The sequence below is a fragment of the Bos taurus genome, chromosome 5 (assembly GCF_002263795.3).
Source record: "Bos taurus isolate L1 Dominette 01449 registration number 42190680 breed Hereford chromosome 5, ARS-UCD2.0, whole genome shotgun sequence".
Taxonomy (NCBI): Eukaryota; Metazoa; Chordata; class Mammalia; order Artiodactyla; family Bovidae; genus Bos; species Bos taurus.
In genome coordinates, this window is record NC_037332.1 from 102,129,349 (window position 1) to 102,148,628 (window position 19,280).

General features: G+C 43.1%; 1 non-coding gene across 1 annotated transcript in view; it reads left to right on the forward strand.

Annotated features, from left to right (window-relative positions):
* Positions 1–18,634, forward strand: part of LOC751788 (WC1 isolate CH210) — a 61,273-nt gene extending 42,639 nt beyond the window's left edge. Inside the window, exons 11-21 of the transcript XR_003034832.2 lie at positions 2,961–3,059; positions 10,180–10,494; positions 13,074–13,388; positions 13,730–13,771; positions 13,855–14,170; positions 14,427–14,459; positions 15,033–15,170; positions 15,562–15,654; positions 15,924–15,971; positions 16,474–16,617; positions 18,063–18,634. This is a non-coding gene — a transcript (WC1 isolate CH210). The remainder of the gene's footprint in view (positions 1–2,960; positions 3,060–10,179; positions 10,495–13,073; positions 13,389–13,729; positions 13,772–13,854; positions 14,171–14,426; positions 14,460–15,032; positions 15,171–15,561; positions 15,655–15,923; positions 15,972–16,473; positions 16,618–18,062) is intronic.
* Positions 18,635–19,280: the final 646 nt, after the last annotated feature.

The window sequence follows — 19,280 nt, forward strand, 5'->3', positions numbered from 1 at the left end:
GTTGGATAGCATCCCTGACTCAGTGGACATGAGTTTGAGCAAGCTCTGGGAGATGGTGAACCACAGGGAAGTCTGGTGTGCTGCAGTCTGTGAAGTTGCAAAGAATCAGACATGACTGAGCGACTGAACAACAACAACTCCTCCCAGTGAGTCCAAATGTCTGTTCTTGCATCTGTGTCTCAAAAGGTAGATATTCCATGGTGAAATATTATAGCAATTTAATTACTTTCTCTTGAATATAATTGTACATTTCTTCTGGGATTGATATCTGTGTAAGATAAGGGTCAGGTTGACATTTCCTTCTCCAGGATTCATATGGACATCCAACTGACTCAGAATCCTTTACTGAACAGGCTCTTTCCCCATTGCAGTGTCACCTTTGTCATAAGCAGAAGGGCATATGTGTCTGTCCTTTATGACAGTCTACTCTGTTCCATTGTATTATTTGTCTGTCCTGGCACCAATACTGTATTTCTTAAGTATTGTATCTTTACACTGTCTGAATGATTTTAATTTATGAGTGTTACTTTTTATTAACTCCTCTAACACTGTTTCTTTTCTTGCCAACTGTGTTGGTCTTTCTAGGCCTTTTGGATTTTGTATAAGTTTTGGAATCAGCTTGTCACTTTTCACCGCCCCCCCCCCAAGAAAAAAAGCCTAAATGTATTTTGATTGTGACTAGATTGAATCTATGTATAAATTTGAGGATGATTAACAATTTTGAGTCTCCCAATTCATTGACATCGTATATCCCTCCTTTCAGTTAGGTCTTGAATTTCCCTCAGAGGTTTTGCCCATCTTCTACTAGGTTTTCTCTTAGGCATTTTGTTTTTGATTGCTATTCATATTTTTTTGTGTGTAAAAGTGTCCTAAGAATGAATTATTTGGACTTGTTTCACCTTTTAATATTTTTTTTGAGACTTACAGAAAAGTTGTAAGAATAATATAAAAATCCCCAGATGACCTTTACCTGATTTCCCAATGTTAGTATTTTGCTTTAATCTTTTAAAAAAATACATATATTTTAAATACATATTTTTTTATTGAAGTGTAGTTCACTTACAATGTTTCAGGTGCACAGCAAAGTGATTCGGTTATACAAATACACATTATTATTTTTGAAATTATTTTCCATCATAGGTTATTACAAGGTATTGACTATAGTTCCCTATGGTATACAGTAAACCACTGTTACTTGTTGCATATCTATTTTTAAATTAGAAATTTGGCATTCTATTCATACTAAGTCAAACAAGTGGAATCAAAATGTCATAAACTTTTTAGTTAGGCAAAAATTTATGTTTTCTAAAATATACATATTATACATAATTATATATGTGTACAAAAGCTTTTCTACTACACTTGATAAAGGCTTGAGTAAGAACATCAAAAAAAAAAAGAGATGGAGAAATTGGAGAACATAAACTAAATGAAATGGGAGCACTGAATATGAAATAGAAAAAGTGAAACATGATCTTTTACTTTTATCTAGTCTGTTTCACTTTTTCTATTTCATATTCATTTTTTCTACTCTGCCATCTTGAATTGGAAGTCTTATTTTGCTTTAATCTTTATCTCTCTGTCTCCCTCTCTTTTTCTGTCTGTCCCCCTCCTGTTCCATTTGTCCCTAAATATGTAAACTCTTTCTGAATTAGGTTGCAGACATGATGTCCCCTTATCCCTAAAATACTTCAGGGAATTTCCACAGTTATTAACCACAGTTCAGTCAAGTCTCAGCAAACTTCAGCCCCAGATGACATGTCAGTGCAACCACATGAAAAACCCCAAGACAGAACTGCCAAGTTGAGTCTTTCTCAGATTACACCCAGGAAATCATAAGCAAACTGAAGTATATATGTTTTGCTTTAGTTGCTAAGTTTTGGGGGGAAATTGTTTTACAGCACGATAACTGGGACACTTACCATGTGACCAGCATTTCTAAATAGAGGAATATTTGTCCTCTGATCTTCCATTGTACTCTTTCTACCTTATGCTGATCTAACACTGAGATACACTCAATCTCTAGTTCTTAATTCCAGCTATTAAGTTTTTTATCTCTAGAATTTTTGTTTTTGTAATCATTTCCCTGCCAAGATACATATCTTGTGAGTTAATTTTATGAGCATTTTAATCATGGCTGTTTAAATTCTCTGTCAATGGAATCTAGGAAAAGGGTACAGGTGAACCTATTTTCAGGGCAGAAATAGAGATGAAGACCTAGAGAACAGATGGTAACACACTGTGGTGGTTAGGAGAGGGCAGGATGAATTGAGAGAGTAGCACTGACATGTGTACACTGTCACATGTGAAACAGATGGTAGCAGGATGCTGCTATATAGCACAGGGAGCTCAGCTAGATGCTCTGTGATGACCTAAAAGGGTGGGATGGTGGATGGGGTGGGAGGGAGGCTTGAGAGGGAGGGTATATATGTATACTTTTGGCTGATTCACATTGTTGTACAGCAGAAACTAACACAACATTGTAAAGCAATTATCTTCCAGTAATAAAAATAATAAATTAACAAAATCAAATAAATTCTCTGTCTGGTAACTCTAATAGCTGGATACCCTGGGATATTCTTTCCGATGTTTCCTTTTGCCTCTTGAGTTTCCAAGAAATCTCTTTTGTATAAGTATTTGTTTAAATGATAGACATTGAAGATGAAAAATTGTAGAAATTCTTCAGAAAGGATTTTGTTTTGCTTCTTCTACTTAGGGATAGATTTAGGAGTAACACACCTTATTCAACTCATTCTTAGTGCAACACTTGGCTTAAACCCAAATTATGGCACTGTCAGAAGCAGAATTCTCCATAGAGAAAGTGGATACTAAAGTTACGATAACTTTACTGATATGCCACAGCTTTCATTTCAGTCTCCACTACTAGGTCATTTTTTAACCTTAATTTAGTTTTCTTTACTTCAACCCTCCCAGCCCTCTGATCATTGGTGTTTCTGCAGGAAACCAGTCCCAGGTGCTTCCCCAGTGCAAAGACTCTGTGTCCGAACCAGCAGGCTCTGAAGCCTCAGAGGAGAGCGACCCCTACTGCTCAGATGAGGGTTCCACAGGACAGAAGACCCTTTTTATCCACTGTCCCCTTGCCCCTTCACCACCCGTCACCACCCGACTGTTGGGAAGCGTAGTGCAAAATAGCCGTAAAAGGAGAAAGTCCTTGGGAAAATGGCGAAGGGCAAGAAACACCCGGCTTTGCACTGTGGACAGAAAAACATCTGCCTTTGGTTATGCTCGGCACCAAGAGTTAATAGGGATGTTACTTGTGAAAGCGGGTTGTGGGATAAGCCCATGAGTCATTTAGAGCGTGCTGTCCTTGAAAAGTTTTTACTGATTATGTGTTAACTCAGTATGCGCTCTGCTGACCGTATACTTTAAGCTCTTTGTTCCTGCTTCTGTAAAAAAGCTTGACTGCAGAAATAAACTTGTCAGTCCTTGCAAGAGACTGTCCAAGTGTCATTCTTTCAGGTTCGTCGCTTCCAAGTCCTGGGGAGAAAATCCCCAACAAGTGGCGCCCGAACAGGGACTTGAAAGGAAGGCTGAACAAAGCGATGAGCCCCTGCAGAAAGAGATAAGTAGGATGGGACAACATAGCAGTAAAATTCCTTTCATTTCTATAATGCATCATTTTTTGAAACAAAACGGTGTTAATGTTTCAAGAGATCAGTTGAATGACTGCTATCATATTTTACTGGAACAAGTCATGGCTCCCAGAAGAGGGGACACTCAATCTAGACATATAGAAAAGGGTTAAAAATAATATTTTGCGAGCATATCAGCAAGGGTAACATGGTCACTCATACGGGCTATCACAGAACAAATTGAAGGGCATAACGTTGATTTGGAAGTAAAAACTATTCAATCTTTACATGAATATGAGCTTAAAGAACAAGATATACAAGGTGCTTTGAAATATAAGAATGTTATGCTCAATCAGACACAATCCTTAGAAAAACAACTTAGAGACATATATATATATATACAGGATATGTCAAAACTGAAGCCACTTAGAACAGAAGTCATTTCATTCAACGGACAGCCCAAATCTGAGGTTTTTGCTTCTGCTCCGCCTGTAACAGCAATTGCTAACTTTGCTCATACTAATCATTTCACTCCTCCTCGGGAGATGCCTGCTTGCACTTTCGCTTTCCCAATGCAATTTAATCAACCTGCCCAAGACAAAAATACTTGGGCTAATCTAGATTTTGGCATGTTGTCTAGCTTTAAGAAAGCATGCACTCTATATGGACCTACTTCTCTTTACTGTATAGAATTTCTCAGAGGATGGGCTAGCCATTGGATGCCATATGATTTTTTTTCAAATACCAAAGATGGTTTTAAATCCTCAACAATGACTGCAATGGCAAATGTGGGTTAATGATGAGGCCTGACAGCTGATGATTGACCAGCAATCTCATGGTAACCCTGCCAATTTAACCTATGATATACTCACTGGAACAAGAGCCATGGCCTATATGATTGCGCAACTAGCTAATATTACCCCTCAGATGTTACATTTCATTAAAGAAACTGCCTGAAGGGCATAAGCAAAGGTGGATAGCACTAACTCTGATGGTTAATTTGTTAAGATTATTCAAGGGCATGAAAAGGAATATTCTCAATTTTTAGGAAAATTAAAGGATGCAATTGAGAAATCTATTAAGGATATGACTTTACAAAATATTATTTTAAAACAACTTGCTTTTGAAAATGCTAATGAGGAATGTCAATCCATGCTTAGACTAATTCGAGAGACTGGCTCTCTTATGGAATATTTGAAAGCATATAGGGATATCAGATCTAGTTCCCATAGAGCAAAATTGGCAACACTGGAAACCTTTATTGTACAAAAAGCTGCTAATGCCAAATGTTTTAACTGTGGGAAGCCCAACCATATGAAAAAACAATGTCTCATGTCAACACAGGCCAAAAAATATAATACTACTTCTAATAAGAAGAGTCCCCCAGAAATATGTCCAAAATGTAAAAAGGGGTTCCATTGGCTGAATGAATGTCATTCTAAATTTGATAAGGATGGAAACACCTTGAACTCTGATGCACAACAAAAACAACAGGGAAACTGATAAAGGGGCCGTCCTCTAGCCCCACTACAAAAGGAGGACCTAATGTTATGACGCTACAAGCAGCTACATCTAAGAGTGCTTGCACTGATATACCTAGTCCTTATGATATGGAACTAATAGAATTATACAGCCCCCACAAAATTCCCACCGAATATTATGGCCTGATTCCACCCAGGACAATGGGACTGATTTTGGGACGTAGTAGCTGCACAATGAGAGGTTTAGTGCTATTGACTGGTGTTATGGATGAAGATTATGAAGGGGAAATACATGTTATGGTAAATGTTGTGAAAACGGGAAATGCATACTTACAAAAAGGGGAACATTTTGCACAATTATTACTTTTGCCATATGTCAAACCAATGAAGGCATCTGATAAAGTTCGGCAGGGAGGCTTTGGCAGTACCAACCTTACTGCTGCACTATCCACCTTATTAAAGGAACATCGGAAACCCATGCTTACTTTACGCATACAGGGAAAGAATTTCACAGGCATGTTAGATACTGGAGCTAACATTTCAATCATTAGAGCTGCAAAATGGCCCCTTGATTGGGATAAGGTTATAGCTCCTTCTAGACTATTAGAAGTAAATGAAGCTAATGCCACACAAACTTTTGTCAATGCATCCTATTTACAAATGTATGGCCCTAATCAAATTGTAGCTTATCTTAAACCATATATTACTAATATCCCTATCAATTTATGGGGACAGGATTTTCTTGAACAAACGAAAGCCACAATTTCTTTAAATGAACCTTTTAAATGGGGGCCATTGAGTTAACACTGCTGCCCCTCGATTGGGAATCTGATACCCCAGTATGGACACATCAGTGGCCCCTAACTAAAGAAAAATTGGCAACTCTTACACAATTAGTAAATGAACAATTACAAAAAGCTCATATAGAACCTTCATTTTCCCCGTGGAATTCCCCTATTTTTGTAATAAAAAAGAAATCAGGAAAATGACGAATGTTGATAGATTTAAGAAATGTTAATAATACCATGTTACCTATGGGGTCCTTACAACCCGGATTGCCCTCCCCTTCTATGGTACCAAAAGGATAATCTATAGTTATTATTGACTTACAAGATTGCTTTTTTACTATACCTTTGCACCCTAAAGAGAGAAAACGTTCTGCCTTTTCAATTCCTTCTATAAATCACATGGCTCCTGTTAAAAGATTCCAATGGAAGGTGCTACCTCAGGGAATGATGAACTCCCCTACCATTTGCCAATATCTCATATCTGTATTATTACAACCCATTAGAGACAAGTATCCTACTGCGTTTATAATTCATTATATGGATGATATACTTCTCTCTATGGAATCTGAATTCTATTTACAACAGTTATATAATGAAGTTATTACTACTCTTCAAAATCATGGCCTGCTTGTAGCACCAGATAAAATTCAATGGAAAGCAGCCTTTAATTATTTAGGACATGTTATGGAAGAATCTAAAATCAAACCTCAAAAAACTCAAATTTCTGTGCAATCTCTATGCACGCTGAATGATTTTCAAAAATTGCTAGGAGATATTAATTGGCTGCAGTCATCTGTTGGCATCCCCACCTATGCCTTACAAAATCTATTTAAAATTTCAAAGGGATCCCTTGACCCTAATAGCCCTAGACAACTAACAAAAGAGGCCAAAGAAGAACTGGCCTTAATGGAGAAACACATTCAACAATCTTTTTCAACTCGGCTAGATTATGATCAACCAGTTTCTTTAGATATATTCCCCACTGAACATTCGCCCACTGCAATTATAGCTCAACATAGCCCAATAGAATGGGTATATTTACACACTAAACAGTCTGAAAAAATGGTATCATATATTGAGAAAATAGGGCACTTAATTGTGTCAGGAAGAAGCCGTGTACAAACTTTTACTGGATTTGATTCATATGCAATACACGTTCCCTTGACAAAAAAGGAATTGCAAATTGCCTTACAGTATAACCTGACCATGCAAATGGCATTAAGTGATTTTCAAAATGTTATCTCATTTCATTTGCCAAAAAGAAAATTATGGGACTTTCTACAATGTACTAAATTCATTATAACTAATATCATTGCATCCCAGCCTATTTCCAATGCGCCCACCTATTTCATTGATGGCAACAAGAAAGGCATAGCAGAGATTGTCGGCCCTGATATCAAAGAGAAATTACCCACTACCTATTCTTCAGTACAAAGAGTTGAATTGTATGCTTTATATGCTCTTTTGTTGCTTCAACCATTATCCTTCAACGTATATACTGATTCCAAATACCTTGCTTCCCTTTTTCCTGATTTTGTTACCGCCTTTTTATACAATCTAGATGAAGAATTATATACTGTCTTTTCACAGACTCAAGCTTTAATTTGCTAACGTACGGAACCCTTCTTTATTGCACATATACGTGCTCATTCAGGTTTACCTGGCCCTCTGGTCACAAAAAATGATGCTGTTGACAGGCTCATAGCTCCCATTTTTACATCTGCCAATGATGAACATGCTAATCTTCATACCAATGCTAACAGATTGCACTCTAAATACCATATTCCTCTCACTGAAACACGGCATATTATTAAAACCTGTGATGCCTGCATCCCTCTGAGCTTACGAACTACGATTTCAGGAGTTAATCCCCGGGGGCAACAATCTAATTTCCTTTAGCTATTTGACTTCACTCACTTTCCTTAAAGAAAATTTTCTTTACTTTTTGTCTCAATTTTCCAACTTTATCTGGACAGTACCTATCTCTTCAGAATCCAACAAACACACCATTTCCGCACTCTTACTCACCTTCCCCATTATGGGGATTCCTTCTGTCTTGAAAACAGACAATGGACCTGCATTCACCTCACATTCATTTCGTTCATTTTTATCAGAATGGAACATAACACACATTACAGGAATAGCCTATAATCCTCAGGGTCAAGCCATTATTGAAAGAGCCCACCACACCCTAAAACTCATTTATTAAAACAGAAAAGGGGAATATGGAAGAGGAGGTACACTTCTTATCCCATGAACCCTCAATTACTATTATCTTTAACTAAACTTAACAAAAAATAATTCTGACAGTCGTGCAGAAAGACATTTTGCAGAAGACAAAAACAGCAAATTAGAAATCAATACACCAATATGGTATAAGCAATTTAATCAATGGCTGCCAGGAATCTTACAACTCCTAGGCAAGGGTTATGGTCTTGTCATTGCAGATGGAGAGGAAATCTGGGTTCCCCTTCGCCATGTCCGTTACCGAGAGGGACCCCAAGACCGGACTCCCTCAGGAAGTGATGAAGTTGACTCGAAGGGTCTCGTCAATGACCCTGGAGGAGCCAATGAGGAAACGCCATCGTCTGAATCCTTACCCGACATGGGCTCAAGTGAAAACATGACTCGTCAGGCTGAGCAGACACTGAAGAGTACTGAAACTCCTATGACTCCAGATAAGCTGTTTCTGGCAATGTAAACTGTTCTGAAGAGCAGGAGGAACATCATAATTGCTCCTGGTTTAATAGATCAAACACTGGAGGCTTTCATAAATCTAAGACAAGTTTCTGGACTGATAAGGACATATTGCTGAATTGGTATAACGGGGGCTTATCACCCCCACGACCCAGGATTGTTGTCCCCATTGTGGGGCCAGAGCGATGGCACATTTAGGAAATTCCAGCAGCTTTAGAGCACTTTGCTAATGTTTATGGGACTGTGGGTGTGTTTCATCCTTCTAATTATACCTTCCTATATAATAGTACTGGCTATATTCAATCGTGTGTTCACCTTCCATGCTTGTTTATTGTAGGGCATTTTGACATCGACTTATCGGCCAAGATTGTCAATTGTACTGCATGTGCATTGTATACCTGCCTTAATCACACCATTTCATATCACAATGCTAGCATTGCGCTAGTTAAACAAAGATCTGAGTTATAGCTTCCCGTAAACTTAACTGAACCTTGGACTGATTCTATATTTTTTTCTGTATTGTTGAAAACTGGGATTAGGCGATCTAAGCACATCATTGGGTGGATTATTGCAGGCATCTTAAGCCTTATCTCCATTGTGACTGTAGGAACTTTGTCTGGTGTGGCTTTACATAATTCTATACAAAATCATGATTTTATCACTGCTTGGCACAAAGACTCTCATGATCTTTGGACTCGAAGAGCTCAAATAGATCAGCAATTACAAACATGAATTAATGAGTTACAAACTGTGGTTATCCACTTAGGAGATCAAGTGTGGCAACTGGCTTTCCAAACACGTACACATTGTCACTGGAATTTTACTTCTTTTTGTCTGACTAACATGCCCTATAATAGCACTGAATATCCTTGGAATAAGGTTAAGGTGCATTTGCTGAATCTCACAAATAACTCAAGTTTAGACATCAATTTGTTGAAACAACAAGTTGCTAATTTTCAAGTTAGGGTACCTAGAGAATTGTATAGCACTCAATTCTATGATACTTTAACCAAAACCCTATTGTCTCTAGACCCTAGAGCTTGGCTTTCAGGAAGCAATATTTTTATATATGTATTAATCACCCTGCTCTTTTTGTAATTGATTATGCAATACAGAAGTCTCTACTCAAGACTCCATGCCTCCCACAACGGAGTCCAACTAGCAGCCGCCGTGCTTAATTTAAAAACAAAAGGAGGATATGTTGGGAAGCGTAGTGCAAAATAGCGGTAAAAGGAGAAAGTCCTTGGGAAAATGGCGAAGGGCCAGAAATACCCGGCTTTGCACTGTGGACAGAAAAACATCTCCTGCCTTTGGTTATGCTCGGCGCCAAGAGTTAATAGGGATGTTACTTGTGAAAGCGGGTTGTGGGATAAACCCATGAGTCATTTAGAGCGCGCTGTCCTTGAAATGTTTTTACTGATTATGTGTTAACTCAGTATGCACTCTGCTGACCGTATACTTTAAGCTCTTTATTCCTGCTTCTGTAAAAAAGCTTGACTGCAGAAATAAACTTGTCAGTCCTTGCAAGAGACTGGCCAAGTGTCATTTTTTCAGGTTCATTGCTTCCAAGTCCCGGGGAGAAAATCCCCAACACCGACTGTCCCATTTCTCTCTCCTCAGACAGCAGACAGCTCCGCCTGGTTGATGGGGGTGGTCACTGTGCCGGGAGAGTGGAGATCCTTGACCAGGTCTCCTGGGGCACCATCTGTGATGACGGCTGGGACCTGGATGATGCCCACGTGGTGTGTAGGCAGCTGGGCTGTGGACAAGCCCTCAATGCCACGAGGTCTGCTCACTTTGGGGCGGGATCAGGGCCCATCTGGCTGGACGACCTGAACTGCACAGGAAAGGAGTCCCACATGTGGAGGTGTCCTTCCCAGGGATGGGGGCGGCACGACTGCAGACACAAGGAGGATGCAGGGGTCATCTGCTCAGGTCCACGCTGCACACTGTCCACAGGCAGGGGGAGGGATGGGGCTCTGGAGGACAGGGATCTGAGCTTTGAGGGAGAGATGCTGAAAGGACAGAGAAGGAGGCTTCCTCTCATGGGGCTTGTCTTTCCAGCAGACGAGAAGACAAGGTGCTTTCACTTCCTCCTGCAGCAGCTGAGATTGTGGTCCTTTTTTCTCAGCAGTGTTTCCTGGCAGAGCCGTTTCTGACAGTTTCCACGTTAAAGCAGGGCTCTCTCTTCAGTTCCCTGTGGTAGTACAGTCTGGAGATCCTGTGGATGATGTAATGAAAGCACAGACTTATTCTGTTCAGTTCTGTGTGCTAGGAGTCTGATGAGGGGCTCCGTGGGCCAACACCCCAGTGTCCACAGGGCTGCGTTCTTCCTGGAGGACCCTTTCCCAGCCTTTCCTGGTTTCTGTGTGGTCTCATTCCTTGGCTTGGGTCTTTCTTCTTCAACAACAGTGCCTCTTCTGACCATTCTTCCTCACTTACATTTCCCTCTGACTGGAACTGGGAAAGGTTGTCCATTTCTAAGGATAGTGTGGCTAAGGAGGTGTTTAAACTGGGGTCTAAACATCCCAAGGTCCTTAAATTTGTTACATCTGTAAAGTTCCTTTTGCCAGGTCAGGTACATATTCACAGGTACTAAGGATTGGTATGTGGACATTTGTGGCCCTGTTATTTTGCTTCCCTCCCCAAATACCCACATCACATTCCATCGACAAACCGTTTTAGAGTTCTTTTTCAGGAGGCAGGAGTCAGTTCTCCATCCCGCAGGTGCCCTGGTAGGTCTTTCTCTGTTTGTATCCACTACATCATTGTGGTAGAAATAGAAAGACAGACACAAATGGACAAAGTCAGGTAGAAGTGAGGCAATGATAGTGAAAGGTTGTTGTTGAATCACACAAAGATGCCGGGATTCTTGGCCCCCGGAGAAGAAGAATTCAATCCGGGGCCAGAGATGAGGCTTGATCGCTCAGAGCTTTTGTGTAATAAAGTTTTATTAAAGTATAAAGGAGATAGAGAAAGCTTCTGACATAGGGATCAGAAGGGGACAGAAAGAGCACCCTCCTCCTAGTCTTCAGCTGGATGTTATATAGTCACTAGCAGTCTATTAATGAAAGAAAGGAATGTCTTAAAATTCAGAATAGCACCAAGCCCCTGACCCATAACATGCATATTGGGATAATCTTGGCACCAAATAGTTTATCCTGGGCCATAAAATAATTAACTTGAGTCTTGAAGAAGGGCAGACCATCATATAAATAGTTTCATTTACATAGATTAGGGGAACAATATCTGAGTATAACATACTGGTTTGTCAAGTAGGTTCTGAGCCAAGAGGCGGAACCAACTTGAAGACAGAGCTTGGGGTAAATGCATAGTATATTAGCATCAGTTCAGGTCAGTCGCTCAGTCATGTCCGACTCTTTGCGACCCCATGAATCGCAGCACGCCAGGCCTCCCTTTCCATCACCAACTCCTGGAGTTCACTCAGATTCACATCCATCGAGTCAGTGATGCCATCCAGCCATCTCATCCTCTGTCGTCCCCTTCCCCTCTTGCCCCCAATCCCTCCCAGCATCAGAGACTTTTCCAATGAGTCAACACTTCGCATGAGGTGGCCAAAGTACTGGAGTTTCAGCTTTAGCATCATTCCTTCCAAAGAAATTCCAGGGCTGATCTCCTTCAGAATGGACTGATTGGATCTCCTTGCAGTCCAAGGGACTTTCAAGAGTTTTCTCCAACACCACAGTTCAAAAGCATCAATTCTTTGGCGCTCAGCCTTCTTCACAGTCCAACTCTTACATCCATACATGACCACAGGAAAAACCATAGCCTTGACTAGATGGACCTTTGTTGGCAAAGTAATGTTTCTGCTTTTGAATATGCTATCTAGGTTGGTCATAACTTTCCTTCCAAGGAGTAAGTGTCTTTTAATTTCATGGCTGCAGTCACCATCTGTAGTGATTTTGGAGCCCAGAAAAATAAAGTCTGACACTGTTTCCACTGTTTCCCCATCTATTTCCCATGAAGTGATGGGACCAGATACCATGATCTTCATTTTCTGAATGTTGAGCTTTAAGCCAACTTTTTCACTCTCCACTTTCACTTTCATCAAGAGGCTTTTTAGTTCCTCTTCATTTTCTGCCATAAGGGTGGTGTCATCTGCAAGCTTAAGACAAACATTTCCATAAGAAAAAGGCATTGGTTATCTCTAGGTTTGAGAATAGTCAACTTCAGGCGAAACCTGGTGTCATTATGGCAACACAGTATTTTAAGAAAAACCTCCTTTTAAATTTGTATAGAGAAGGAAAAAAATATCACTAGTTTGTTTCTTCCTGCTGCTTAAGAGAGATAAAAATGTCTGACACTTGCAGGCTATTTCCTCCATTTGGAGATCCCTGGCTTTCCTGCCTGTTACCCTCTCAATAGTCTTGTCAACTAGTGGGCATCTCTGCAGTTGGGTCAGGGATGTATGGTCACAGTTTCTGGGAGAGAGGAAGACCCAGAGCCCTGAGCGGAGTGCTCACTGTGTCCTGTCTCCTCTCTTTCAATCTTAGAGTTCCTGTCCCTCAGGATGGTGAGTGAGGACCAGCAGTATGCAGGGTGGCTGGAAGTTTTCTACAGCAGGACCTGGGGCAGTGTCTGCTGTAACCCCATAGATGATATCACCATGTCCGTGATATGCAGACAGCTTGGCTGTGGGGACAGTGGAACCCTCGACACTTTTGTTGCTCTTAGAGAAGGTTCTAGACCCCGGAGGGTAGATGGAATCCAGTGTCAGAAAACTGACACCTCTCTCTGGCAGTGTCCTTCTGACCCTTGGAAATACAGTTCCTGCTCTCCAAAGGAGGAAGCCTATATCTCGTGTGCAGGTGACTTACTGTCGGTTTCTGTGTCTGTCTCAACCCTGAAGGATGTTCTTAGAGTGATATATGCTTTCCAATCTAAGTGATATTTTAAGTTGAGTCTACAAAATGTTTATGTGCCTATGTCTGTGTGTGTTTGTATTTGTTGTGAGGTGTGGAGACCAATAAATGATGAACAGTTACAGTTATTTCAACTGATGATCACATGTACTGAATGTCTCAGACCAGGAGATAATGAGCCTGTGTTTTCACATGTCATTTGCACTGAGTCAGACCTTAGATAATCTTATGTGGGGACAGGACCACCCCCAGCTCTCCCTGATCCACTGTTTCCCTGTTGTGTGCAGGAAGAAGACCAAAGAGCTGTCCAACTGCTGCCCCCTGCACAGGTACGTCAGCCCCCTCCCCTGTGGCTTCCAGGGGCTCTTTCCTCCCACCAGGGCAGTCACAGGAGGGGCTGCTGCCTTTTCAGACAGAGAGAAGCTCCGGCTCAGGGGAGGAAACAGTGAGTGCTCAGGGCGGGTGGAGGTCTGGTACAGCGGCTCCTGGGGCACCATGTGCGATGACTCCTGGAGCCTGGCAGAGGCCGAGGTGGTGTGTCAGCAGCTGGGCTGATGGCCAGGCCCTAGAAGTCATGCGGTCTGCAGCATTTGGCCTTGGAAATGGGAGCATCTGGCTGGATGAGGTGCAGTGCCGGGGTCAGGAGTCTTCCCTGTGGGACTGTGCTGTGGAGCCCTGGGGGCAGAGTGGCTGCAAGCACAAGGAGGATGCTGGTGTGAGGTGCTCTGGTGAGTGAGGGGCTCAGGGTCCACCCTGTGTGAGCTGGGACAGCATGGGGACAGCTGGCTGGACAGGGGGTGGTGGGGAGTTTGTGTTCAGAGAGTGTATGGGTGCTGGGGCTCTGATCTAGCGCAGTGAAGCTGGGGGGATTGGGCACTGATGTCATGGAGACTGAGGTGGTGATTTCAGGGCTCAGGAGGGAAAAATGGGTTACTCTGTGATCTGGCCAATTCCCTTTACTCAATCTCCTGTTTTTCTCTTTAGGTGCAAGGACAACATTGCCCCCAACTACAGCAGGTACTGTGATCCACCCATGGGCAGGGGAGAATATTCAGATTCTGGTAACCTGTTCTGTAGGCTCTCTGACAACTCAGGATATGAAAGAGCCTGAGGAGTCCTGGCTGTTGGGAAGGAGCCGGGGCATTATGTTGGGGAACGCCCCTGCCTTGGTTCCCAGGGCCACATGTTTCTCAGGCCCAGGATCTAAGAGTCTAGTTCAGGTGGTGCAGATTCTAAAGTTCTCCCATTCTCCTACCTGCCCCAGAGTGTTGCTCCTCATCAGTGAGGTGCGGGTCTCAGGACTGTTTGATGCCCAAGGAGAAGGGATGAGCCGGGTCCTCAGGCTGTCTCGGTAGGGCAGCTCCCTGACAATCCCCGGCTTTGCTTCGGGGCCACACTGGCCGGAGTGGAGTTGACTTGCCGGAGTGGAGTTGACTTGTCTCAGGATGAGACCTGGAGGAGCCCAGTCACTATTAGTATATTTGTGTCTGAGGCTAGGATACCATCATCCAGAGCCCCAAGAAATGCTGGTACAGGGGGTTTCTCTGTGCCCAGGACCTTCTTCACACCCTGTTGCCTTGCTTTCCTTAGGGGCCAGACCAGCCTAAAATCCTCTCCCTGCCATCTTCTCCCTGCCTGGGGTCCTCTGCCTCATCCTGGGGTCTCTTCTCTTCCTGGTCCTCATCATCCTGGTGACTCAGCTGCTCAGATGGAGAGCAGAGTGCAGAGGTGGGCTGCAGGGGGAACTGGGGACCAGGGAGAGTGTGTGCAGGCAGGACATGGGCCAGGTATGAGGAGGGGAACCTGGGCCAGGTCTCTGTTCTGAGTCTGTAGAGCTCCATGTGCTCTGTGCTGAGCTCTAAGGGCTGAACATACACAGGTTCTTAGGACTGGTGTGTGAACTCTTATATGTCATGACCTCTCCTGTGAGACCAGAAAGAGTCAGGGCTGAGCTGTGGATTCAGGTCAGATGAGGAGAGAAGATGCCAACACGGTGCATGGGGTAAGAGATGATGCTGAGGTCCAGGTAGCCTCTGTATGAGCCTAGGGAAGATTAAATTGGGTCTGCTGGATCGGGGTGTCTGGGGAGGCATCTCTGACCTGCTAGGGGATCTCTCAGCCTTATCCAGCTATGAAGATGCTCTTGCTGAAGCTGTGTAGGAGGAGCTCGATTACCTTGTGACTCAGAAGGAGGGTCTTCTGGGCAGCCCAGGTGGGTGTTTCTGCCTGCCTTCCTGGGACCTCTGGTTGTCACCTCCCACTGGCTGTGAACATCTTCTCAGCATCTACAGATCCCACGTGTGCCCCAGCCTTACAGAGGCAGCTCTCCAAAGTGGCAGGATGGCCTCTGAGAGCCCCGTGAGCCCTCAGCCCCCATATACACTGCAGGATCCAGGTCTGCCCCTTCCCAGCCTTAACACAGGTCCCGTGAGTGTGGGGAGGGTCATTCTGTGTGTTGTGTGATGTTTGTTTCCACTTTAGGCCTCCTGTCAGATGGTGAGGACAACAATGACTCCACATCTGCTCCAGGTAATAGAGGTAGACCTGCCTCAGCTGGGCTTTGGGGAGGAGAGTTTCCCTCATAGAGACGAGATGCAAGGGGAACAGTCTTCATTTGATGGACCAGAGGCATCCCTTGTGTCCAAATGGGGTCCGTCCTTCCCTTTCTCTGACTGTTCTGTGATGTCTCACATTGGGGTGGGGCTCTCTGTGTCCAGAATCACAACAAGCACACACTGGTTTTAAAAATAATTTCTGTAAAGTACAATTTGTCAAAATACTTTAGTAACGCTCAATGGTAGGAGAGTTACTTTGGAATATATATTTTCAAACAGGAAATATTAAGATATGTAAATTATGTTTTGGTTTATGGACACATAAAAATGAAACATGGTCTTAGAGAAAAAATCTTTTAAAAGAAGGAGTGACTGGTGCCTCTAGCAGCTCAGAAACTCTGGGTCAGAAGGATCCTAGGTATTTCTCAGACCAACGCCCTTACTGTGGTTTCATCTGACCCCTGCTCTGCCCTCAGAAGCACCAGATCAGAGGACTGTTGCCCTTGGTGAGGATTACGATGGTGGTGAAGAGGTACCAGTGACTGGGGCTCCTCATGACTCTCAGGGGAGTGAGGAGGAAGTGCTCCCAGAGAAGGAAGATGGGATAAGGTCTCAGACAGGTGAGTGGGGAGATTATCTGATCCCCTGTAATCTTCGGTCTTTGTCCTGGAAAAGGTGAATTTGAGCTCCTCAATGCCCAGCCTCTCTGCAGTTTCAAAATATGGCTAATCTCATGCATTTGATGAGCCACCCTAATGGCTCAGATGGTAAAGAATCTAACTGCAATGCAGGAGACCTGGGTTTGATCACTGGGTCAGGAAGAGCCCTTGAAGAAGGGAATGTCTACTCACTCCAGTATTCTTGCCTGGAGAATCCAATGGACAGAGGAGCCTGGTGGGCTACAGTTCATAGCGTTGCAAAGAGTCAGACACAACTGAGTAACTAACACTTCACTTCTCAACCATATGCCATCTTTAATGCTGTCAGACTCCTTTGTGGGTGAGGAATCACTCTACTTTTGACATCTATGTCCCCATAATGCAACATAAATTTTCATTTTATTTGTGATATACCTACATTAAAATTTATAGATTAGGGACTTTTCTGGTAATCCAGTGGTTAGGATTCTACACATTCACTTCTATGGCCTGGGTTCAATCCCTGTTCAAGGAATTAAGATCCCACAAGCATTGTGTAGTAGTCAAAAGAAATAGATAGCTTATAGAGTAATTGAGCATATTTACCAAATTCAATAATAGATAAGTGTTTTAATAACATCTCTGTGCTGCCCTGAACGTGAAAGACAGAGATTTTAAAAACGTGTTGCAATATTGACATTTGTGAGTCATCTGATAATTTAAGATGAGGTCTGTGTATAAGGTTGCAATGACATGTACAAAGTCTATGGTATATGGTGGCCTTAACATTAAGCCATGTTGGTGGATCATTGACTCGGAGCTGATGGTCAGCTAAGGTCTAATTTCCCCCAGATATTTCAGTTGTCAAGAGAAAACACTCTTTCTCTGGAAGAGAGTATTTATCCATCTGAGGGCCTGTGTGGTGCCTGGGAGGGGCCATCTGTGGATGCACCCATGATACTCTTTGTGGACATTTGGGAACATGCGTCAAGATAACTAAGAGCAGAGTTGGTTTATGAGTGAGGAACTCAGATTTTCCCTGTGTCCACTCTCCCTCTCATTGTGACTTCACATCTGTCGGCTGTGAGAGGAGAACAGTTAAATTTGTTGTTATGATCTTACTGTTCCTGGGCATCTCCTTGCTAGTGTGTAGCCTGGAAGCAGATCTTCCCAGAGCTCCTGTGTGAGCACAGGTCTCCTGTGATGCAGAATTTCCATATGAACTGAGGCCCCAGAGACCACATGGACCGGATCTGAGAGGACGGCCTGGATCCATCCTCACTGTAGCTGGTGTGAAATAGTCTGAGCCTCCTGTCCACACCTGGGTCCCAGGGATGCTTTGTCATCATCACTTGTTTAACAGGCTTCCAACACAGTGTCCAGTTGCTTTGTCTCAGTTCTAATTATGCTTCTCTTTGCTCTTTCAGGCTCTTCTCTAAATGTCTCTAGAGAGGAAGCTGATCCTGAGGAAGGAGAACAGAGCCCCTGCCTACTCCAGGGGGAGAAAGGGGACCCAGGGTACGATGATGTTGAACTCAGTGTCTTGGGAACATCCACAGTGGCTTTCGTGTGATGTATTTAATACAAGATGATGCCTCAGATATTCTGCTGCTGCTGCTAAGTCACTTCAGTCATGTCCAACTCTGTGTGACCCCATAGACGGCAGCCCACCAGGCTCCCCCATCCCTGGGATTCTCCAGGCAAGAAGCTGGAGTGGGTTGCCATTTCCTTCTCCAATGCAGGAAAGTGAAAAGTGAAAGTGAAGTCGCTCAGTTGTGTCCGACTCTTAGCGACCCCATGGACTGCAGCCTACCAGGCTCCTCCATCCATGGGATTTTCCAGGCAAGAGTACTGGAGTGGGGTGCCATCACCTTCTCCATCAGATATTCTAATTGCCTGTATTTCAATAGAGGCTGACCTGTGATGGTGTTATATGGAAATTGCTCAAAATGAAATATTCTGATTAAAGTAACTTTTTCTTTTGCTTTGTTAATAATTACCAAGTTCCATTTCAAATGCGTTTAGATGGTTGGTCCTCAAACACCATTTTCCTCAAGGAAATACAGATGAGTGCACTTTGCTCACCTCCTTCAAAGGCTAATGAGACTTTGCCTGAGATCACAAATGCTCCAGGTCACTCTTATTTAGAAAAAGCATCTAAACTTGATCCACATTCACACTCTCCTTCCTAGCAAGATGAATTTGCTGACCAGAAAATATAGTCAGAACCTGATAGAATTATTTTATTTGGTGGGAATGCTTAGGACTCTAAGCCCTGGAGACAGCATCTCAGTAGCTCTGAGAAAACTGCTCCAAGCAGGCAGGAAGGGAAGTCAGGTTACATACAAGTTTGCAACAAAGGGAGAGGCAGTCTGAACATCAAAGATCAGGTACCAAGTTAAGGGATTAGGTGTTCTGTTTCTGGGAAGATGCAAGCCTCTGGACTCACTGGATTCAATCCTTCCATATGCAGCTCAGCTATCTGGGGCCAACCCTGTTTCCTTGTTCATCTTAAGGGGTGGCAGATGGCTGCTTCTTGCTTTCCCCAGCTCCTCAGCAATCACCATGGAGGGGTGGCAGCATCCCCTGGATCAGTTTTGGGAGCCCTCATTCACAACTGGAGACCAGAAATCCTTGATGGCTGT